General features: G+C 42.0%; 1 protein-coding gene across 3 annotated transcripts in view; it reads left to right on the forward strand.

Moving 5' to 3' along the window:
• The first annotated feature begins 825 nt into the window (after nucleotides 1–825).
• The window catches only part of Slc23a2 (solute carrier family 23 member 2), a 123,014-nt gene continuing 99,108 nt past the window's right edge, over nucleotides 826–24,731 (forward strand). The window contains exon 1 of one of the 3 annotated variants that reach the window (XM_058575684.1): nucleotides 826–936. The gene's annotated coding sequence lies outside the window, so the exon portion shown is untranslated. Of the gene's footprint in view, nucleotides 937–10,540; nucleotides 10,663–24,731 lie in introns of those variants that run through there. The other 2 variants (XM_046433279.2, XM_046433280.2) reach the window with 2 other exon arrangements.

Genomic DNA, 24,731 nt, shown 5'->3' on the forward strand with positions numbered 1-24,731 from the left:
GCATAAACAGCCTTACTTTCTAAGGGACATGTTCCTGGAGAGGATATTTTGGACCAATTCACTTCCTTGGGCCTGATTTCTGCCTCAGGGTCCACCCTATTGATGGACCATGCTATTTAAAAACAGGGAACACATAACTAAGTGAATGTAAATCTGCTAATTCAAATTTTTTTCTAAATCTATTTTTGCATTAACTATTAAAACGTTTTTGTATACTTACAGAAAAATGGATATAAATATGCAGCTTAATGAAATCATTAAGTATACATACCTGTGTGCCTAGCACCCAACTGGTAAACACACGGAACATGACCAGTTCCTCAGAAGTCCCTGTCCTCCCATAGGGGAGCAGCATCCTGAATTCCAACAGTTTTGCCTCTTTTTTATTTTATTCTACTTTACTGATACATCTTTCTTCTTTTCCATCCCTCCCCCTTAAAGACTAAGTGAGTCAATGAAGTTCTAGGTTCAAATGATTTCCTTTTTGAATAAAGCCTGGGCATTCCATGAGTTGCCTCTAACCTTGTTTCCTCTTGGCTTCTATGATGGTTCATTTTAGGTGTCAACTTGATTGGACTAAGAGGTGCACTGGGAGTTGGTAAAACATTTTTTCTCTGTGTGTGTGAAAGTGTTTGCAGAAGAGATTAGTGTTAGACTCAGTTGACTGAGTAAAAAAAATCTGCCCTTATCAAGTGGGCAGGCATCAACCAATCCGCGGAGGGCCTGGACTGAACAAAAAGGCAGAGGGAAGGCCAAGTCCTCATTCTTTCTTCTGGAGCTGGGACATCGGCACTTGGACAACCGAGCTCCAGGTTCTCAGGCCTTTAGACTCAGACTGAATTACCACCAGCTTTTCTGGTAGACAACATCCTGTGGACCTTTTGGAGTCATAATTGTGTGAGCTAATTCCCAAGGGGGAGAAAAATCCTCTCTTAGGTATATCTTATATATTCTATTGGTTCTATTACTCTGGAGAACTCTGTCTAATTTAGTTTTCAATTCTCCAGGAACCTGGGGGTTAATTCTGAGTCCTCTGTCCCTTCATATCATACCTTCCATCAGTGGCCAACTCCCTTTTGATTCAGGTCAATGGCAGAAGTCATTGGCCATTTATTGAATCCTTACTATGTGGTAGGTATCATGTGAAGAGCTGGCATACAAAGAGTCACAAAAATCAAAACCTCTGCCCTGGAGGACTGACAATTAGAGTGAGAACCAGAAAAGCAAATCATTTCAATATACTTACATTCTAAATACTAGGAGGCATGGAGGGAGTTCACTTACACCCCAATCTAGGGCCCTGGAAGGTGTCGAGGAAAGGCCAAGGTGAGACTTTATAAGTAAGAATGATCCAGAGGAGGGGTTACAATGGTCCAGGGAGTAGAACCTATATTTGAGGGTTTTTGAGGGGAAAACAGAAATGGTCACAGACATATATCCCTTGCCACCAGACACCAGTGTTTGAAGGAATCAGGAGGAAAAAGAGACTGAGAAAGGAGAGTGGGGGAATGGGGGGACATGGTCAGAGAAGTAAGAAAATCAGCAGGAAATGCAGTCCAAAACCAAAGGAGAAGAGATTTTCCTGAGAGGATGTGGTACCAGGTATGGCAAATGCATCCAGAAAGTTCCAGTAAGTTCCAGATCTTTTCTTTTTTTTTTTTTTTAATTTTTTTATTGTTGGTTGTTCAAAACATTACATAGTTCTTGATATATCATAATTCACACTTCGATTCAAGTGGGTTATGAACTCCCATTTTTACCCCGTATACAGATTGCAGAATCACATCAGTTACACATCCATTGATTTACATATTGCCATACTAGTGTCTGTTGTATTCTGCTGCCTTTCCTATCCTCTACTATCCCCCCTCCCCTCCCCTCCCCTCTTCTCTCTCTACCCCCTCTACTGTCATTCATTTCTCCCCCTTGTATTATTTTTCCCTTTCCCCTCACTTCCTCTTGTATGTAATTTTGTATAACCCTGAGGGTCTCCTTCCATTTCCATGCAATTTCCCTTCTCTCTCCCTTTCCCTCCCACCTCTCATCCCTGTTTAATGTTAATCTTCTTCTCATGCTCTTCGTCCCTACTGTGTTCTTAGTTACTCTCCTTATATCAAAGAAGACATTTGGCATTTGTTTTTTAGGGATTGGCTAGCTTCACTTAGCATAATCTGCTCTAATGCCATCCATTTCCCTGCAAATTCTATGATTTTGTCATTTTTTAATGCAGAGTAATACTCCATTGTGTATAAATGCCACATTTTTTTTTATCCATTCATCTATTGAAGGGCATCTAGGTTGGTTCCACAGTCTTGCTATTGTGAATTGTGCTGCTATGAACATTGATGTAGCAGTGTCCCTGTAGCATGCTCTTTTTAGGTCTTTAGGGAATAGACCGAGAAGGGGAATAGCTGGGTCAAATGGTGGTTCCATTCCCAGCTTTCCAAGAAATCTCCATACTGCTTTCCAAATTGGCTGCACCAATTTGCAGTCCCACCAGCAATGTACAAGTGTACCCTTTTCCCCACATCCTTGCCAGCACTTGTTGTTGTTTGACTTCATAATGGCTGCCAATCTTACTGGAGTGAGATGGTATCTTAGGGTGGTTTTGATTTGCATTTCTCTGACTGCTAGAGATGGTAGATCTTCAGGATTGTGCAATTTGAAGGACGTGGGAATTTACCTGGGAAGTTTCAGATGAATAAAAGGACAGAAGCCAGATTGCCAGGGGGGTAAAGAGAGAAGGGAAGTGGGGATGAAGAAACAGGGATGGGAGGTGGTTCTTTCAAGAAACTGAGCTGAGAGGTGGGAGGGTGGCGGGAACTGGAAGGTGCAGGTTTTAGAAGGAAGAGGTAGTCAGCCTTAAGAGGCGGAGGGGACTCAAAGGAGGGAGGTCTCAGAGGGTCTCCAGTGTGTAAAGCTGGGAAAAGGGGTCCCTCAAGGGAAATGGGGTTATGGGTGAGGGAAGGAATCCACCTCTCCTGACTGGTCACCAAGAAGCAGGAAACAAGGTTATTTGTCAGGTGTTGGAGAAAATGATTAGGTAGGGAATTTGAAATTATTTGCAGGTAGGTGAAGTCACTTATGAAGGACAAACAAAGAGCTGAGGACTGCCTAAGTGGGAAGCCCGTGTACTATGCCTCTTGTATCTTGGTACAGGCCTGGATAGCTAACACTGGCTGAAATTCAGGTCTGCAGGTACTGCCATGGTGAGGGGGATGGAAGAGGCTGAAGTGGCAGCAAATGAGCTTCTTTGACACCCCTCCTGCATTAATCCTGGGCCCACCAGTACGTTTTTCTGCCAGGTAGAGTCCTAGAACTGATGTTCTGGGTTAAGGGGTATGTGTATTTAAATTTTTGATGTGTATTGCCAAATAATATCCCAAGGAAGAAGTCCATTTCCCTTTGCCTTCACCAATAATAGAAACCATTAATGTTTGCAGATCTGGTCAATGAAAAATGATGTTGATGACTTAATTTTTGTCCCTTTTTTGGGGTATGAGCCACCAGTCCTCATAGAGGGACTGGATCTCATTGTGTAGTGATCAACCACTGAGCACAAGTCCCTCTAGACCTGTTCTCTGCTTGCTCAGAGGCTGGACCCTCATGTGGGACAGATATGTTTCTGTCTCTGAGATTGTCTCCCCTGGGTGCATCCTGTCTTCTTGGGCATGGTGGATCCTTCATACAGGTTTCTTATTCATATGCTTAGTCACTGATGGTACCCTGAGGACACTGCCTCCTGACTATTGGTACTCTCAGCTCTGTCTTTCTGGTGGTTAGCCAGGTCAGGGGTGAGATGTCATTTCATGGTCAGGCAGTACAATAGAATGGTTTTTGGATTTGAAAAGGAATGAAATTCAGCTGGGCACGGTGGTGCATGCCTGTAATCCCAGAAGCTCAGGAGGCTGAGGCAGGGGGATCACAAGTTCAAAGACAGCCTTAGCAACTTAGTGAGGCCCTAAGCAATTTAGTGAGAATGTCTCGAAATAAAAAACGAAAAGGGCTGAGGATATGACTTAGTGGTAAAGCATCCCTGGCACCCACTCCCAAATGGTTAAAAGGGTAAATTTTTTTTTTATTTATTTATTTATTTATTTATTTATTTTTTTAGTTCTCTGTGGACACAACATCTTTGTTTGTATGTGGTGCTGAGGATCGAACCCGGGCCGCACGCATGACAGGCGAGCGCGCTACCGCTTGAGCCACATCCCCAGCCCAAAAGGGTAAATTTTGTATTATGTAAAATACACATGATCAAAAAAGAATGAAATATTGCTGTGCTGTTATTCCAACAGTGCTATATGCTACAATGTGAAAACATGCTAACTGGAAAAAAACAGTCACAAGGCCACATGTTATGATTCCATTTATTCTAAATGTCTAGGATAGGCAAATCTAAAGAAAGAGTGTAAATTAGTGATTGCCAGGGCTAGAAGAAGAGGGGAATTGGGAAATGACTACTATAGGTTTGAAGTGTTTCTGAGGAATAATAAAATGTTCTGAAATTTGTGGTAACGGTTGTACCATTTTGTAAATATACCGAAAACCACTAAACTGTATACTTTAAAGTTGTGAATATTACGGTATACGAATTATAAGTCAATCAAAAACAAAGTAAGCTAGCAGGCATGGGGTAGGGCTATGTGGTGTTTTTATCATGAGTCATTCCCCAATTGATAGACATTTAGGTTGCCTTCAATTTTTTGTTTGTTTGTTTGCTATTTGAAACAATGTTGGAATAAACATCACTGAAGATGAGGGAGAAAAGTCATTTCAGGCAGGTCTTGGGCACCCCTGTGCTGACCCATACTTGACAAGTCTCAGTAGGAGACTGATTAAGGAAAGTGTGAGTTCTGCTGTTCTTCTGATGGAGCCCCTGCCCTTGGCCTCAGGTACTTTCTCAGAGTTACGTGAAGTGACCTTGAGAAACTCCCATTTTGCCTTCTCCTATCATTCAATCAGATCTCTTGAAAATTAAAAATTATATCTGTCTTGTATTGTCCTGAAGGGACAACCCTAAGCCAGGGGACTTGGATCCAGATCAAGGGTCAGCCATCTAAGGCCCAGCTGCCCGTTTTTGTGCCAGCTAAGAATTTTTTTTTTTAGGTAGCAGGGGTTGAACCCAGAAATATTTTACCATTAATTTACATCCCAAGTCCTTTTTATTTTTTATATTTAAGGCAGGATCTCACTAAGCTGCTTAGGGTCTTGCTAAATTGCTGAGGCTGACTTCAAGCTTGCAATTCTCATGCTTCAGGCTCCTGAGTCGCTGGGATTACAGGCCTGTGCCCTGAGTGGAGTGGCCTAAAATGGTTTCTAAAGATTAACATGTGTGATCAACTTGATGACAGGAAACACTAATCTCAAGCCCCAAAGTAAGCAAAATTTTATTATAAAAGTATTATACACTAGTTTTGGGAGATAACATTTGAAGTCAAGAGGACTAGAGTTGTAGCTCAGTGGTAGAACACTTGCCTAACATGTGCAAGGTTCTAGGTTCAATCTCAGCACTGCCCATGCCCCCGCAAAAGAGATAAAAGATAAATACTATACTCAGTTGTTTATATTATACTATACTCAGTTATTTTTATTATATTTTGAATTTCATCAATAAAAAGTCTGTGGGAATTTGTTTTCTATTACTATCTAAGTATCCATACAATTTGGCTCACCTAAAACATTTCCAATCCGGCCCTTTTTGAAATAAAGTTTGCCCTGGCCTAGACTCCAGTGAGATGTAGGAAATAATATTGAAGAGCAGAAGTACTGTATGAAGATGGAATAGCCTCAAGCTACAATTACTTCTCAAAAATAACACAGCCTGGATATGATGGAAATTTCAATCAAATTAACCAGGTCATAAAATGTTCTTGATAGCTTCTTTAGTTTTTATAATTAAGTGGGGAGGGAAAGAAAACTTGTTTGTATGAGTTGTAATCAGGAAGGAAAACAAATGGAAAATAAAAGGAAAAAGAAGCTAATGGGAAGATGCTCATGTATTTTTTGATTTGATGATAAAAATTATATCAAAATAATGACATTGAACACCAACATATTCAAGCACTGAATAAACACTGTATGCATCATCTTGTGCAATACTGATAAGAATCTGGAAAGACTGAAGTGAAGGGTATCTCCTGATACTAACTCCAGTCTGACAGCAGTAAAAAATAGTACTTTGTCCAGAAAAAAAAAGAAAAAAGCATGAGATTAGAAGGATAAGGTTCTTGAATACCTTGCTGAGAAAGAGCTTTCATTCTCTTTCTTTTTGCTAGGTTATTCTTTTTTAAAAAAAAATTATTTTATTTTTAGATGTAGATTAACATAATGCATTTATTTAAATTTTTTTTTTTTTAATGTGGTGCTGAGGATCCAACCGAGTGCTTCACATGTGCTGGCCAAACACTCTATCATTAAGCCACAACCCCATCCCACTGGGTTATTCTTTATAATGGCAGTGGTTATTATTTGCTGGGTTACTCTTTATAAGGGGGTGGGGTGTGGCTGAAGGATTCTCAGAAGGGGTATAAAGTGGTCAGCTTTGTTTGGGGAGGTACCAAGGATAGTTTTGGGAGATAACTTTTGAAGTCAAGAGGCCAGAGAAAAGTTTTTCTTTTCAACAGTCCAAGGAGGAGTGAGTGAGGGTTTGTACCTATGCTGGACAGCTCAAATTGACAACAGATAACAGAGTGGACCTGTGAGCTGGGGACTAGGAGTCAAAGACCACTTTGAAGTTTCTGGTGGCAACATGAGAGAACCTAAATTAAAAAACAGTTTGTGGGAGGAGAATAATGAATCTAGAAGTGGAGATGTCCTGTAGTTGGGACTGTGGGGTGTTGGTTCTAGGATCCCCCAACACCTAGGTTCCGGTATCTCCAGATGTTCAAGTTCCTCATTTATAATGCTGAAGTGTTTGCATATAACATACACACATCTTCTCAAATCCTTTAATCTGTAGATTACTTATAAAAGCTACTACAATATAAATGCTGTTTAAATAATTGTTAAACAATTATGACACAGAAAAAAAGTCTGTACATTTTTGGTATAGATGGGGTTTTTCTTCCTGGTTTTTTTTTTTTTTTTCCACATTGAGTATCAAACTCAAGGCTCATGAATTCTAGGCAAAGTACTCTACCACTGAGCTACATTCCCAACTTAAATTAAAAAAATTTTTTAATTATTTATTTGTTGGTATTAGAGATTGAACTGGGGGACATTTTACCACTAAGATACATCCCCAGACCTTTGTATTTTTTATTTTGAGACAGGATCTCACTAAATTATACAGGCTGGACTTGAACTTGAAATCCTCCTGCCTCAGCCTCCCAGCTGGGAATATAGGTGTGCACCACTGTGCCTGACTTCCAAATGTGACCCACAGTTGTTTGAATCCATAGATGAAGTACCCATGGATATGGCCAACTGTATTTATAATTCCTGAAGAACATCCAGGGCAGGTTGTCTAGGGGATATTAGAAATGTGTCTAGAAGTTCAAAGAAATTTGGTCTGGTGAGAAAGGCCTAGGAAGCATGAGGAGATGAGTGAACTTTGGAAGGATTTGGAGAAGGAGCAGGCAGATGGGGAGAAAGGAGATATTAGAGCAACTAGCATTTTTTTTTTTTTTTTTTTGGTACCAGGGATTGAACCCAGGGTCTCTTAACCCCTGAGCCACATTCCAGTCTTTTTTTTTTTTTTGGTGCTAGGGATTGAACCCAGGGCCTTATGCATGCAAGACAAACACTCTATCAACTGAGCTATATCCCCAGCCCATTCCAGCCTTTTAAAAATATCTTATTTAGAGATAGGGGTTTTGCTTAGGACCTCACTAATTTGCTGAGGCTGGCTTTGAACTCCCGATTCTCCTGCCTCAGTCTCCCAAACTGCTGAGATTACAGGTATGTACCACTGTGCCTAGCTGGAAAAGTAACATTTCTAGAAGTGAACCTGAGAAACTCTTAACATCCCTGATGGGGAGGAAAGGGGAAGTGCAGACAGTAAGCAAGATTGGGGCATTATAAGAAAAGAAGTTCAAGGAGATAGTAGTCAATGGAATGTTACAGAACTATTTAAGAAAGGGCTGATGGGGTTTGGTGATTAGAAGGTCACAGATGACATCAGACAATTATTCAGAAGTAATGAATAAGAGTGGGGGAAGGAGGAGAGTTAGGAAGTCTGGGAAGTTGGGGATAATGGAAGTTTTTTTGTTTTTTTTTTTCTCTCTTGGTACTGGGGATTGAACCCATGGGCACTCAAACACTGAGCCACATCCCCAGCCCTTTTTTCGTATTTTATTTATAAAGAGGGTCTCACTGAGTTGCTTAGGGCCTTGCTAAATTGCTGAGGCTTGAAACTTGCCATCCTCCTGCTTCAGTTTCCAGAGCTGCTGGGATCATAGGCCGGTGACATGGAGCCAGGCTGGAAGGTTTTTTTGAATACAGAAAAACCATAATGCCTAAGAGGAGAGAGGGAGACAAGGAAATGAAACAATTAATGAAATAAAAAACGGGGAAGGGGTAGATTTTTAGAAGCTCAGGGGGTCAGTATTAATCAGCAATTTACTGAGGCCCACAGCAACTTGGCAAGACACTGTCTCAAAACAAAAAAATAAAAAGGGCTGGAGATGTGGCTTAGTAGTTAAGTGCTACTGGATTCAATTCCTGGTACAAAATAAATACATAAATAAGGAGGGAGGGGGATGGTGGGAGAGAGAGACAGACATAGACACTGACTGGCTGGAAAATGATCTCACTGGTGTAGAAAGATAGTTGTTGGCCAGTCAGTATATGAGTTTTTCTCTGGTTGCTGGTCACAGAATCTTGGTCTCCTTTTCTCCACCTTTAATGAGGATTAAACATTTTGCCAATATATAAGCGAATGCTTATATTTTCTAAAATACAAAACTATTAGATAAATACATGGAATGATACATTATTGATTCTTCTCTCTCTTTTAGGTACTGGCATTGAACCCAGAGATACTTCTCCACTAAGCTACATTTCCAGCTCTTTTTTATTTTAATTTTGAGACAAGGTCTTGCTAAATTGGGTGTGGTTGGGATGACAGGCATGCACCACCATGCTCAGCTCACATTGATTTTCAAAGATACAGCTTACCTTTTTTCTATTTTATGAGATTCCCATAATTGCTGGTTAACACACACATCTGCCCTCGTTCTATTGATATGTATACGAGTTCCCAAAACTGCAGAAAAAGCAGATATTTCCTGTGATAAAATCTATTTCTTGATGGGTTTACAGGCACATGCCTGTAATCTCAGAGGCTCCAGGGGCTGAGGCAGAAAGATCGCAAATTCAAGGCCAGCCTCAGAAATTTTAGCGAGGCCCTAAGCAATTTAGCAAAACCCTGTCTCAAAATAAAAAATAAATAAAAGGGTTTGGGATGTGGCTCAGTGGTTAAGCGTTCCTGGGTTCAATTTATGCTAAAAAAAAAAAAAAATCTGCTTCTTGCCATGTGAGGTCAGATGTGGTCCACAGTTCTTTTTTCCCCTTTAGGATTACAGGCGTTCGCCACCGCTCCGGACGGTCCATAGTTCTTTATGGCTCTCAAGAGCTGCTTTGATTTAGGAACTACTGAATTATCGTTCGGTTAGTAAAGCAACCATGACAAGTGGTTACAAGATGGAAGGCTTAAGAAAGCGCTAATTGCTAGATTTTTTTTTTTTTTAAACGTGTACTCAGATAGCTTCAGCAAAGGCTCACACCTGCTGTCCCAAGACCAGAAGCATTAGCATCACCCATCGGAAATGCAAATTTTGGAGCCTCCCTCCAGTACCTCCAGCTTCAGCACCACGGGGGGTGGGGCCCAGCCAGTGCATTTTAATGGAGCCCTCAAAGAGAGACTGCTGTGCGCTAAAAACTAAGCGCCCAGGTTTACGCATGGCTTTTCCCCTAAGTGGCCCAAGTACCTAACCTATGGGCATTACCTGGGTCACTTTAGACGTGCAAAATCCCGGGCTGCACTCCCTCAAACCCATTGTATCAGAAGTCACCCCTAACACGATTCCCAGGGAATTCAAGTCTGAGAAGCCTTGGTGTAGGTTACGGTGTCCGCATATTGTAATGTCATATAATAATGTAACCTCTTCTTCGAGTTAAGAAACCTGACGGCCTAACTGGAGAAGCGGTGAAAATTATTTTAAAACACCCAACCCCTTTGAGTCCAGTGCACCTCAAGCTGCTAATCACCCTGCGGCGATGGCAGGGCTCACAGTCCCGCGGTAGATTAAAAAGGGGGCATCTGGAGGGCGAGAACTCTGCATTCCAGGTGGGTCCCCAGGAGCAGGTGTGACGAGAAGGGTCGAGAAGCGGGGCGTGCTTTCAGTACTCGGGAGGGAAATAAAAAGAACAGGAAGGGGGCGGCTGGTGCGGGGCCCGGGATGCTGGGGGCAGTACTCCCAAGGGCGAGGGGGCAGCCCCTCCCTCCCCGCAGGCCGGAGGGCGGGGGTCGGGGGCGGGGAGGGAGGTGGGCCCCAGACCGGCGCGGGGCGGGCGGCTGCGCGGCTCCCCGCCCCCGGCCCGCCCCTCCGCGGCGCCATTTTGCAGGCGGCTGTCGCGGGGACCTGAGGCGGCGGCGGTGGTAGGCACTGAGGCGCTGAGGTGCGGCAGCAGAACTGGAGCCCAGGGAGCTGCAGCCAGGTGAGAGCCAGGCCGTGCGCTCCACGCCCGCCCGCGGGTCGCACCTGCCGGCCGGGCCCCGAGCTGCCCGGTGCGCCCACGAGGCCGGCCTGGCACAGCCCCCGCGCGCTGTCACCGGCCCCGCCGCGCGGCCTGCGACCTCCCACACCACCCTTTTCCCGGGGCCCCGCGCCCCGTGATGCTCGGCGGCTCCTCGCCTGTGTCGTCCTGCCGAGCCCGGCCGGGGATCCGGGGCGCTCACCCCTGCCTGCCGCGGGAGCCACCGCGCGCTCCGGCTCTCAGGCCGCGCTGCGGGGATTCAAGTAGGGTCCCCTCGGGACGGCTGGCTGTCGCCGCCTCCTTCGGCCGCTGCGTCCGCGCGCCCAGGGGTCGCTTTGCTGGTCCCTCTCCAGGTGGTGCGCGCGGGCATCCTCGCGCCCCCGGAATTCAGGGCCATGTAGAGGGGCGGCAGCGGTGGGGGATGCCTTCTACATTCTTGCTTTCTTTCCTTCTACAAAGGCGGTGCCAAGTAATTTTTAGAAGCGTCTGTACCGACTTTAGGATTGTTCTCTTTAGTCTGTTCCCCGGGGGTCGCGGGTTCCCCTTGTTGCCACCTTTCTCGAGAGAAATTGACATTTCGAGTGTGACTACTTTAAGGGCGCGGAATATTTTCCTTGGCTTGGCCCTATATATGTACCATTGGATGGGTAGCTGATAGGAACTCGGCCTACAGGCTGCGGAATTTTAAGCATGACTGATGGGAAATTATCGATCATCAGGGCAAAGGTTAAATGAGGGCAACTGCTGGTGGAAGAAAGTTATCCATAAGGGTTTTCTGGGCTGGGGCATTTTTAGTAGCTGTTAGTTTTATTTTTGCAGTGCTGGGAGATGGGAGGGGGAAGATGCGGTTCCTGCTGACGTTTGGGTCGTCTGTTCCCAGAGAAAGCCTGGGATGTGCGAGGACATGGGACCAGTCCTGAGGCTGCCTGGTTTGAGCTGTCATTAATTGGCCATGTGACCTCCTTCAGCCAGTTTCCTCTTCTCTAAAGAGAAAGGCTAGAAACCGGGGTGGCCGAAACTTTTTTATTTTTGTGCTTTTGTATTTGAGTGCTGTTGATCTCTGGCCTCAAGGTTTCCGCTTGTCTACAGTGCCTTTTCAGCTTTGCACATGACTTTGCCTGCTTGACCCCTGAAAGTGTTTGACCCTGGTGGGATTTATAAAGGGCCCTTTTAGCTCAAAAATTCAGAATTCTGTACTGGCCTTAATATTAGCCCTATCAGGGTCACTTATGAATGCAACACTACTGTTCATTCTTCACTCATCCAGAATGTAATAGCTTTTGGGCACCTGTGGGTGTGCATAGTGGAAGCCCTAATGACACACTTACTAGTTAAAAGACAGCGGCTGTGCCCATCTGGCTACCTGTTCCACCTGATATCCTGAGTGTTAGGTGAGAAAGTTATCTGTTTTCTAGACTACTTCCTTTGCCAAAATGGTGACCAGCTTCTTACTTTTAATACTAGGGCATTTTTATTCTGGTTTCTTTGCTTGGAAGGGAGAATGAATTTTGTGAAAAAATAGGTATTTCAGGAAATTTTTTTGTTGACTTCTTTTTGGTTTTTGGTTTTGTTTTTTCATGATACTGGAGATTGAGTAGGGGTGGTCTATCACCCCTGCTCTTTTTGTTGAGTTGCTAAAGCTGGCCTCAAATTTGCAATCTTCCTGCCTCAGCTAGGATTGCATGTGTGCACCATCTTACCTGCCAGATAGTTTTTTTTTTTTTTTTAAAGCTTTCTGTCTATGGCACATTAGACTGAGATTAAACATCTGTTAAGATGTTTGAAAAATGCTTATGAACATACTTGCCTAGACTATTATAGAGGGTTTTGCCAGCTTTCTTGCCACACTGCCTACATCTCATTTGGGTAGCAAAGTCTGGTTCACTTTGCATTGCAGAAATGAGTTACCCATCCTGTAACTTGCCACTAATACCTCCATTCACTTGTCGGTTTCCCCATTAATTTGGTGTGAGGTGCTGTTGAACAAATCACTTGACTAAAACCCAGTCTTTTTTGTAGTCAAGGAACCTAAGTTCTACTTTGTTGATTATTGGAAATTCTGAGTTCCTTTTGCCATTCCTTTCAGCATCTCTAAAGACAAGCCTGGGCTCCATTTGGGGACCCTAGATAGTACCCCTGGTAGCTTAAGGAATTTTCTCATTTTGGTTTAGGAAATTAAAAGTCAGCAGTAATAATTTGTAATAATATGGTGCTTTGTATCTGTAAATGGAAAGCCTCATTTTTATTTAATCTTCTTAGGCTTTTTAAACTTAAACATCTTACAGCCCACCTCTGACCTGTTTCCAGGTCTTGCCCATAAAACTCCAACAAAGCAGTCGGTTGGTTCTTAAAGCCTGATAACCTCATTAATTCATTTTCACATCCTGCTGTTCTTCCAGTAGTTCTCCCCTCAGAGGGCCAGAGTGACTGGGCTTTCTTTTATTCTTTTATTTCTGCTCCAAGTTAACCTGTGCATTACTGCCTCAGGGTTTAAACGAGCCCTTTGTGAGCCCTGTGGCACTCTTCTCATTTTCTTCCTGGCTTTGCTATTTCTAGCCTGTTATTTTGTCACAGGTTCTAGGTGGTTGGCTCTCCCTTAATTGAGGTCTGCTTTCAGCTTGTGCCTTTCCCACCTTTATTTTATTTTTGAGACAGGGTTTTGCTGTTTCTCCAGGCTGCCCCTGGACCCTTGTGCTCAATCAGGCCTCTGGCTTCAGACTCCTGAGTAGCAAGGACTGTAGGTACATGCCCCTATACCCAGCCTTCCACACATTTAATATCTTGCACTGCCTGCTTTGTGCAGGGTAGTGTTCTTGGTGGTCAGATGCTGTGGGGAGATTCCTGGGGCACATGGAGCTTGGACTTCAGTGGGGAAGCAGGCGCAGGACTCCAGGCTTTGTAGAAGAATCTGGCAGGCTTGTGGGTTTAATACCCACTTGTGCTGGGGTACGAACTGAAATTTTGGAAGTTTCAAAGGTTGAGGAAAGTCCAAGGTTAAGGTTGGTTTCTGGTGAGGGTTCTTTTCCTGGCTTGTAGGCAGCTGCTTTCTCATTGAGTCCTCACATGGCCTTTTCTTGGTACCATCTCTCTCTTTGTTCCTTGTATAAATCTACCAAATCTAGCCAGGCTTGGTGAAGTACACCTGAAATCCCAGCTACTGGGGAAGCTGAGTAGGAGGATCACAAGTTCAATGCCAGTTCTGGACAACTTAATGATACCCTGTCTCAAAAAACCCCCCAAACAAAAAACCCATAACAAACAAACAAACAAACAAACAAAAACCCTGGGGATGTCACTCAGTGTTAGAGCACTTGCCTAGCCTGGGTGAGGGCCTGGGTTCAATCATCAGTCTTATATTAGCCATACAACTCCCCCTTAAGACCTCATTTAACCTTAATTATGTCCTCAAGGCCCTGTGTTCAAATACAGTCACACTGTGAGGGATAGGGCATCAACATGTGAATTTTGGGTGAGGAGAAACTCGGTTCATAGAAGACTTCTTGAGTTATCTTTGACTAAAGATATGTAGGAAATAAGGCTTGTGGCTATTGGGGGGAATCTAAATGGAAGAAACAGCAGATGCAAAGGCCCAGAGGCAGGAGGAGGAGAAATTTTGGTTTTGAAGTCAGATTATATAAAGTCATGTGGACCATACTAAGGCCTATAGGCTTACTCTGAAGGGAGTGGAAGCCACTGGAGAGTTTTGAATAAAAGAGGTCTCTGGCCTGATTTAGAGAGACTGTGTGTGTGTGTGTGTGTGTGTGTTTTGTGTGGGGATGGAACCCAGGCTCTTGTGAGTTCTAAGCATGTGCTGTACCACTGGGCTGTACACCCAGCCCTGATTTAGGTTTTAACAAGGATACTGTGGACCTAAGTGTGTGAGGAGAGACCAAAAGTAGGGCAGAGCTGAGGGCCGTGATTCGGATTAGCTTGATGGTGGGGGGGAAGGGAGGCAGTGAGAAGTGGCAGGATTCTGAGGTGGGGCTGAGGGAGATTTGCTGATGAACCAGGTGCAAGGGAAGGTTCCTGGTCTGAGCACCTGAACAAAAAGTGGCCATTAACCTAGATGCCCGAGGAGCAGGTGCAGGGCATGTTATGTTGTGATGCTGATCTGAGTGAGGGAATGATGTTTCTGAGATTTCCTCCTCACTGGAAATGTCAGTCTTCTAGGGAACTTCTCGTTGTCCTTTGTCTTAATTCTCTCTTCTGTCTCAGGTCCAGGCAGCTTTTAAGGTCCTGTAGGGAAGTTCACTCCATGGACAGTGACGTTCTTTTGTCCATGGTCAGGAAAGCCTTCTTCACTCATAGGTTCTTTCCATAGGTTTTGCCCAAAGCAGCTGATGACCAAGCTCCCTTGTATCAATTGCCTGTGGGTATCTCTTTGAGTACCTGATGAAGGTCACCCTTCTAGACAGCCATCTTTATTCTATGTATGGGAAATTTACAGACTTGTGTCACCCTGTCTTCTAAGTTAAATACTACTGCAATTTAATAATATGCACTTCTCTGTAGTAGCCTCTCCAAGCAATAGAGAGCTCCCTAGAAAGATGAGACAGCCTCTGTGACAGGGCCAGTGAAGTAATGCTGGTGTCCATGGGTATTGATTATATGCTGGGCACTAGAGGTTTTACTGGCCCTAACAAATAGCAGGCAGGGTGTTTCTGGTTTGCATTTTATCCACGAAGGAACTGGAGCTGGGTAATATCCTTAAGTAACTCCTGGGTCTTGAATTTTGCTGTTAAACTGTGGTCCCCTCAATGATATCAGTGCTATTCCCAGATATTGTCTGAAGTGCTGGATTCCTAGATTCCTTTTGGTGTAGAAGAGGTCAGAGAAGCCAGTGTTATTTAGGTGCTGGGTGCTCTGCCCAGCACCTCCTGTGTTCTCTAATCATCATTTAATTACAGCAGCCCTCTGGGATAGACATTAACTATTCCCATCTTGCGGCTGAGGATGCTGAGGATGTTTGGAGGAATGACATTGCCTTGCCCAAGGTCGTAGTGCTGCTGAGCAGCAGGGTCAGGATTTGACCCCAGATTGACTGCCAAACACAAAAGTTAGACTTTCATCACGCTGTACTGCTGTGTTCCAGGATGTTTTTCAAGGACTTGGGTGACGTGTCAGATGTGCATTTTAGGAAACTTCAGGGAAGGGTAGAGGATGCACTGGGAGGAGGCTAAGGTGTAAGGTAAACAGGGTCCTTCTCCTGCTTCTGTTTCCTAGACTGCTTGGGGTTTGTTTCTCACTGTATTGTTTTTTCTTTATGTACCCCAGCTGTGACCCCTATTAATTCTCTTATTTGTTCCTGTAGGAATCCCTGTAGGACCTCTCCATGCCCAATCTCAGTACTCAACTTTTTTCTTTTTATGCTGGCTTCCTTTGCTCAAGTAAATATGTACAAGTCTCCAGCTTTATTTACTCAGTTAAATTTGATTATTTTTTTCTTGTACTAGGGATTGAACCCAGGGGTGCTTTACCACTAATCTGCATTCCCATCGTTTTTTTTTTTTAATTTTTAATTTTGAGAAAGGGTCTTGCTAAATTGTTGAGGCTGGCCTTGAACTTAATTTCCTCCTGCCTCAGCCTCCCGAATTGATGGGACTGCAGGCATGTGCTACTCTGCTTGACTTGAATAAGTATTTTCATTCTGGACCATCATTTCCTTTTTTTCCCCTCCTACCAGGGAATGAACCCAGAGTTGCTTAACCGTTGAGCCACATCCCCAGTCTTTTTTTCCTGTTTTTGTTTTTTGGCACTGGGTCCATGTTTCTAGCCCTTTTTGTTTTTTATTTTGAGACAGTCTCACTAAGTTGTGGAGGTCCTCACTGAATTGCTGAAGCTGGCTTTGAACTTGTGATCCTACTGCCTCAGCCTCCTGAGTTACTATTCGTGTTCTACAACATCCAGCTTGTATGTTTTATTTTGAGACTGGGCCTTGCTAAATCTTTGGGGTCTTGCTAAGTTGCTGAGGTTAGTCTCAAACTTGCAATCCTTCTGCCTCAGCTTCCCAAGTCTCTGGGATTACTGGCCTGCACCTCTGCAGCCAGCTGAATTGTCATTTCATTATAGAGATATTGTTTTTATGGCTCTGAGGACAGTCTTCTCCACCCTGGTTCAGATTCTGAAAGCATAGCTTGGCCGAGAACATGCCATTTTGCTTGAGTTGGGATTTCAGCTTCAAACTTGGTTCGATTTCATTGTCTTCTTTTTTGCCCTGGCTAAAATTCTTTTCTGCCTCCAAAGCAAATCACCTGGATCCTGGTTTACTAAAACTTTTCCTTGTCTAACATGGTAGATTTCATATTGGAGAATTTCTTATGCAGAGGGTTTGAGGTGGGGCCCGAAAATTTGTATTTCTAACAGGTGATGAGAATGCTGATTCCCTGTTCTCAGAAGTTTTTTTTGAAACACAGCCATGTTCCTTCAAGAGACCACATAATTGATAAGCTGAAAATATGTGCTGTCTGGCCCTTTATAAGGAAAGATTTGCTGATCCCTGCTTCACAGAAAGATAGATGTGATCAGTGCTGACAATTTTTTGTTGAGTTCATACATTTTTGTTATCAAGAGCTCTTTATATTTTAAGACATTGCTTCACAAAATATTCTACAAATGTATGGTGTGGGGGAATATATGAATATTTGGAAATGTTTGGAAATATAACAAGCATGACACTTCTCTTAAGCCTTTGTTTTATCTAAAATTAATGTGACTTTCTCTTCTATTCCAGAAACATCAGTGCTTGTTTCAATATGAGGCATTTTTGCTCCTTGATCTTTGAGTAAAGTTGTTGCATCTAAATAGGTTGTGCTTGATCCTTGCCTCCATCCTACTTGAGAAATATGCCATTAAGATTTGCATTTTTAGACAGGTGCAGTGGTGCACACCTGTAATCCTAGTGGCTCAGGAGGTTGAGGTAGGATTGCTACTTCAAAGCCAGCCTCAGCATTTTAGCAAGGCCTTAAGCAACTTAGAGAGAACTTGTTTCTTAAAAAAAAAAAAAAAAGGACCCAGGGGTGCGGCTCAATGTTAAGCATCCTGGGTTCAATTCCTGGTTCCAAAAAAAAGCGCTTTTTTCCCTGGTCCTAAGGTGCAGATATTTTTGGTAAGTGATAAGCTTTGAATCCAAATCTGTCAGTCTTTTTTCTTTGCTATGCCTTCTTTACCCTGAGATTTTATCAGTATTTACCCATATTTTCTCTAAACTTAAAAAAATATTTTTTGGACATAATTAATCTGATATTTGTGCTGGAGTGTGCTATGAGGTAAGGATTATTTTCCTCTTGTTTACATTTTTTTCCTATCACCATTTACTAATTCATTCTTATTAACTTGAAATAATCCTTTAATCATATGCTGAATCTGTGGTTCTGTGGTGGGATTTTAAATAATAATTTAAAAATTATTATTCTTTTGCTATGGCCTTAACTATTTTAACCTTAATTACCTTATAGTAGGCTTTAATATCTGGTAGTGCCTATGTTCAATTTTTTCCCTGATATTTTTAAATAAAGTATTCTGAAATCCTAAATTTATTTATTTTTTGTGGTGTTAGGGATTGAACAGGGCTTTGTTGCATGCAAGGCAAGCACTTTACCAACTGAGCTATATCCCCAGCCTGTTTTCAGAGTACTTTAAATAGGAAATTTCATTAAATGTATGAGTTAATTTGCAGAGAATTGTCTTTTTGTGGGTGTGTGAGGGATGGGGGTTGGGGACAGGACTGAGATTGAACCCAGGGCCTATCTTGATAATATTGACTTGCCCATGAGCAGATCAAAGACAGTTTCTTTAGATTTTTCCTAAAATATGGTCTGAAGATTTTTTGTTTATTTCCTTTATTTTAAAAATATTTTTTATTTAGAATGAGATTATCCCCTCTTAACTGGTATGGGGCAAATATATAGCAAGTGTACTGCTTACAGGGTATGTCTCTCATAACAGATGCCTGTGTCAGTCAGGAACTTAATACTAGCCAAAAATCTTGCCTGGCAAAATAAAAACTTATTTCTTGCTCACATTTCTCTATGTGCTTCTGACTTAGGGATCTGGGCCCTTCTATCTTATAGCACAACTGACTTCACATTGTGACCTTGGGCTGAGGGTATAGCTCAGTGGATGTGTATAGCATGTGCAAGGCCCTGGGTTTCATCTCCAGCACTGCAAAGAAAAAGAAAGAAGGCGTGGCTTCTAAATTTGCCATGGAATTTTGTGCACATAAGACATTTTTATGGGCCAGGCAAGGAAGTGGTGTTTTTACTCTTAGATTCACGGGGGGTTGGGAAATAGAGTCTTTTTATGTACTTGGGAGGAAAATGAAATAGCACTGTGTCTGCAATACTTACCTGATCAGACTTTGTTATTCTTGTTTTTTGATTGATTTGAATTTCTTAGGCCATGACAATATTGGCAAGTGGTCATTTTGTTGTTGCTGTTTTCCTTTCTATTTCTGTTAGTGCATTGTAGAACACTTGCAGAACAGATTTAACTGTGATGGTAGTCCTTTCTTTCTTATTCTTGTTTTCTGTTCTTTTTTTTTATACTGGGGATTAAACCCAAGGGGCCCTTTAACCACTGAGCCATATCCCCAGCCTTTTTTATTTTTTTATTTTGAGATAGGGTCTCAACTAAGTTCCTGAGGGCCTCGCTAAATTGCTGAGACTGCCCTCGAACTTGTTATAACCCCCAGGCCCCTTGCACCTCCTGAGTTGTTGGGATTACAGGTATGTGCCACCATGCCTGGTTCATTATTCTTGTTATTGAATGATATTGTATACAATCTTTAATGGTATTGAAGAAGTGCCATCTTGTTGATGTCTTTTTCACTGAATTAAAATCTCAGTACTATACCTATTGTTTTAATGAGCAAAGCCCATCCATCACCTTGACATTGACTCTGGAATCCTTGGTTCAATATGTCACTGTTATTGTAGTAATTCTCCATATAGTTGTGTTTCCCTGCTGATGTGAGAATAATCTCAAGTTTCTCACCAGAAGGAATTAGTCCAGCTCTATATTTCTTTGGGTTCACCCCAAGGGCTTTTATTTTTTAGCCCATGCCGTCGTATAGTACAGCTGCTTACATCTTTTGTTTCAGAGATTCTTTGGAAATGTTTTCTCCCTCAGAGAAGTTTTATGGGTTCTTGTTTCTCTTCCTTTATTCTTTATCCATGCAAAAGACAAACGGAGTGTGTTAGCAATGTCACTTGTTTTTTCTTCCTTCTCTCCTGGGTCAGCCCACCTAGATGCATTTGAGGTATTCCATTTTCTGCCTGCTACCACCCAGTGTGAGTACCTGCTCTGCAATTCCAAGGTGCCCATTCTGAAGCCCTGCATTCCCCCACTGCTTTCCAGTGTGATTGGTGCAGGGTGTGTGTTTGTACCCTTCCTTCCTGAGCACCTTATTGGGTCTGCTATAGACTCCACTGCAGGGACCAAGAATTTAGTGGGAGCAAGAAGATCCCCTGAGCCCTTTGCAGAAGCCTGGGAGGTAGGCTAGGCAGGGGAATCTGTTTTATTACTGCAGGTGATCTGTCAAAACACATAAGGTCACCAGGCCCAATGTAATTTCAGTGACATGGGAGGCTGGGGTAGGAGGATCACAAGTTCAAAGCCAGCCTCAGCAGCTTAGTAAGGCCCTGTCTTAAAATTAAAAATGTAAAACTAAAAAGGGCTGGGGATGTGGCTCAGTGGTTGAGAGCCCCTGTGCTCAATACCTTGTACCAAAACGAACAAAAATAAAACCACACAGGGTCAGGTTCAGTTTTCGTGGTATTTAGTTCAGTGCTTGCTTATGGTGAAAGCCTTTAACTTTCTTTCAGTTTCCATTTTTGACTCTGAAATCTCACGCTTATTGTTTTATTTCTTGAGGTGTCTGTGAACTCCTAAAATATATTTTTCAGTCTTTTTTTGATTGACCCACTTTTCTTTGATATATATATTTGTATAGATAGATAGATAATCTTTTTTTAGATATCTTGATGTGCATATCGAAGTTTTGTAAAACATCCACATCACTATATATGCTGTGTTTTCTATTCTGTTTCATGAAAAAACAAACTTGGTTATGACACCCTAAATTGATTGAAATATGCAGCTCTGAAATAAAGCCTTTGAGTAAGAAAGGTTATTGAGTCATACTCTTATGGATAAGTAACCACATGAGATTCTGTGGGAAAGGCAGGAGGTACTACTGATGTTCAGAATAATCTGAAGCTTTTTGAAAAAAAAGCTCTATTGAGATAATTTGCATACCAAAAAATTTGCCCACCCCTTTGTTTATTTTTATTTTTTATGTATTGTTTTGGTACTAAGGATTAAAACCTGGGACACTTTGCCACTGGGCTACATTGCCAACTCCTTTTATTTTTTTTGGTACCAGGGATTAAACTCATGGGCACTTATCCCCAGCCCTATTTTGCATTTTATTTAGAGGCAGGGTTTCACTGAGTTGCTTATTAGTACCTTGGTTTTGCTGAGGCTGGCTTTAAACTTGAGATCCTCCTGATCCACATTGCTTAGGGCTTTGCTAAATTGTTGAGGCTGGCCTCAAACCTGGAATTCTCCTGCCTCAGCCTCCTGAGTTGCCGGAATTACAGGTGTGCACGGCTGCATCTGGCAAAATTCACCCCTTTAAAAGATACACTTTCAGTTGTTTCCAGCATATTCCTTGAGTTTTGTAATCACTTTTAATTTCAGAGCATTTTTGTCCTGTACCTATTTGCAGTCACTTCCTTTGCCCTTTCCCTCAGCCCTTTGCAACCTCTGATTTAGTCTATTTCTATAGATTTGCCTAATCTGGACATATAAATGGAATTTTACATGCTGGGGTCTTTTGCAGTTCACTTTTTCACTTAGCATAAAGTTTTCAAGGTTGGGCTGGGAATGTGGCTCAAGCGGTAGTGTGCTCGCCTGGCATGCATGCGGCCCTGGTTCGATCCTCAGCACCACATACAAAAGATGTTGTGTCCGCCGAAAACTAAAAAATAAATATTAAAAATTCTCTCTCTCTCTTTAAAAAAAAAAAAGTTTTCAAGGTGTATCCATGTTGTAGCATGTGCCAGTACTTTCTCATTATTGCTAATAATATCTTGCCACATTTGGTTTATAAAGTAATCAGTTGGTGGGCATTTGCGTTATTTTCACATTTTGGGTCTTAAAAATAATGCTACTATGAACATTTGTAAACAGATTTTTGTGTGGTTGTGTTTTCATTTTTTCGGAAAATGCCTAGAAGTGGAATTATTGGATCATATGATAATTCTATGTTTAACATTTTGAGTAACTGCCAGATTGTTTTCCAAAGTGGGGGCATTAATAATACATGAGAGTTCCAATTTCTGCACATTCTCTCCAACACTTATTATTGTCTGTCCTTTACATTATAGTCATCCTAGCAGGTGTGCAATGGTTTTGATTTCCATTTCCCTAGTGATTAATGAGGTTGAGCACCTTTTCATGTGCATATCGGCCAATTGGTGTGCTGTGTTTGGAGAAATGTCTATTGAAATCCTTTGCCCATTTAAAAAAAAATTTTTTTAATTGTTAGGTTATAAGAGTTCTTAATAGAATTAAGCATTTAAATTGTAACTCTTTTTTTGTTGTTGTTTGTTTTTGGGGTTCTAGGAATTGTACCCAAGGATGCTTAATCACTGAGCTATATTCCTACCCCTTTTTATTTCATTTTATTTTTTATTACTTAAAGACAGGGCCTTGCTAAGTTGCTGAGGCCAGCCTTGAACTTACGATCTACCCTCCAGCCTCATCTTGAGCTGCTGGAATTACAGGTGTGTGCCTTCCTGAAATCGTAAATATATTACAGGCATGTGCCACCACACCCAGCTAAATATTAATTCTCAAATGTTTTTCTTCCCTTCTGTGGGTTGTTGTCTCACTTTCTTGCTCAGACCCTTTGAAACAAAATTTTAATAAAGTCCCATTTATCTATTCATTTGAAACTGATTTTAAAAAATGGTTATGAGGCCATTGTGATTACACATAATAATGGAGTTCATTTCCATTTATTTTTTGTTGCTTGTGCTTTTGGTGTCATATCTAAGGAACCACACCTGACCCAAGGTCATAAAGATTTATCCCTCATTTTCTTCTGAGAGTTTTATAGATTTTAAGCCTTAGACTTCTAAGATCCATTTTGAGTTACTTTTTTTTTTTTTTTTACTATGTTGTGCCATAGGGGGTCCAACCTCCTTCTCTTAACATTCTTTTACGGTTGCCTCAGCACCATCTTGTAGAAAAGACTACTCTTCCCTCACTGAATTGACCCCTTTGTTGAAAATCACATATTAAGGTTTATTTCTAGATTCTGAATTATCTTCCTCTAATCTATAGTTTATCTTTATACCAATTATTATGTATGCCCTATTACCACACTATCTTAATCACCATAGCTTTGTATTAAGTTTTGAAATTGGGAAAAGTAAGTCTTTCAGTTTTGTTTTGTCATTTTTATCTTCAGGATTGTTTTTGGCTGTTATGGGTGCTGTGTATTTCTATGTGAATTTCAGAATTTGTCAATTTTGGCCAAAAAGTCAGATGAGCTTTTTATAGTGGCTGCCTTCAATTAGTAGATCAGTTTGAGTAGTATAAACAAGATTTTTTTCTCTTATTATTGGGGACTGCACTCAGGGGCACTTGATCACCGAGCCACATCCCCAGCCCTATTTTCTATTTTATTTAGGGACGGGGTCTCACTGAGTTGCTTAGCTCCTCACTTTTCCTGCAGCTGGCTTTGAACTTGCCATCCTCCTGCCTCAGGCTCCCCAGCTGCTGGGATTATGTAAGGCCTGTGACACTGAGCCTGGCAGTGTTCATCAACTTTGCTAGTAGATTGGGATCATCTGGGGAACTTTTTGTTTTGTTTTTGCAGTGCTGGGGATTGAATCCAGGCACACTCTACCTCTGAGGTACTTCCCCAGCCCTTTTTCATTTTGAGATAGAGTCTTACCCAGACTGATGTCTTAAATTGTGATCCTCCTACCTCATCCTCCTAAGTGGCTGGGATTACAGACATCCACAGCTCATCTGAGGAATTTTTAAAAACTGGATGACAGTTTTTAAATGACGCCGGGTGTCATCCCTGAGACCTGGGTGCAGTTGGTTAGGAGTTCAGCCTGCGCTTTGGAGTTTCTACACATCTTTTGGGTGATTTCAGCATGAGCCAGGATTGAGAACCCTTGTAGAAAATCAGTGAAAGCTCAGGTGTTTACCACTTACATTTTGTGGTGCTGGGATCTAACCTAGGGCCTTGTGCATGCTAGGCAAATACTCCACCTCTGAGCTATGCCCAGGTATTTACCGCTTTTAAAGCCTTTGCATAGATGACTGAACATAAGTTGGGATGGAAATGCAGGCGTATTACTAATTATAGATCTTTGGTGACGCATATATAGAGAGTTCTGGTTGCGCACTATCTCAGCTTAATATGATCACTGATGACGTTCTTCTAAGAAATCTAATGATTTTTGCAGTTGATTTCCCGGTGGGTGTATAGAGTTGTCTCTGTTGTACGTAGAGAGCAAAGATAGAACAGAGTCCCTGGAAAGTGTCATTTCTCAGGAACTTTTTGTGTACTTTGCCCTTTTTTGTAATTGGAAATGGATTGAGAAAAATATGCAGGAAATCCATAGCATTTTTAGGAATTATCATATAGAGAACACTGAGGCTGTTGGTTAGTGTTACTGTTGAAATACTTGAAGCTACTGGTCAGAGATTAAGATTAGCAAAATATCTGAAAGTGGGACTGGCAATCCTATCTTGGAGATAGTAAGGAATACTAGGATTGTGGTAAAAATATTACATGGAAAGTAGCTTATTTCACTCACTGAGTATTCTTTTCGTTTCCCCTCATTTTATCTATATATTTTAAACTTTTATTTAATTTATTTACTTATTTAATGTGGTGCTGAGGATTGAACCCAGTGTCTCACACATGCTAGGCAAGCGCTCTACCATTGAACCACGGCCTCAGCCTTTCTGGTTATATTTGAAAGTAAATTTTTTTTTTTGTATAT

This window comes from Marmota monax, unplaced genomic scaffold, assembly GCF_021218885.2.
Source record: "Marmota monax isolate L192 unplaced genomic scaffold, Marmota_monax_Labrador192_F-V1.1 WCK01_AAM20220418_F8-fsc00014, whole genome shotgun sequence".
NCBI classification, from domain to species: Eukaryota; Metazoa; Chordata; class Mammalia; order Rodentia; family Sciuridae; genus Marmota; species Marmota monax.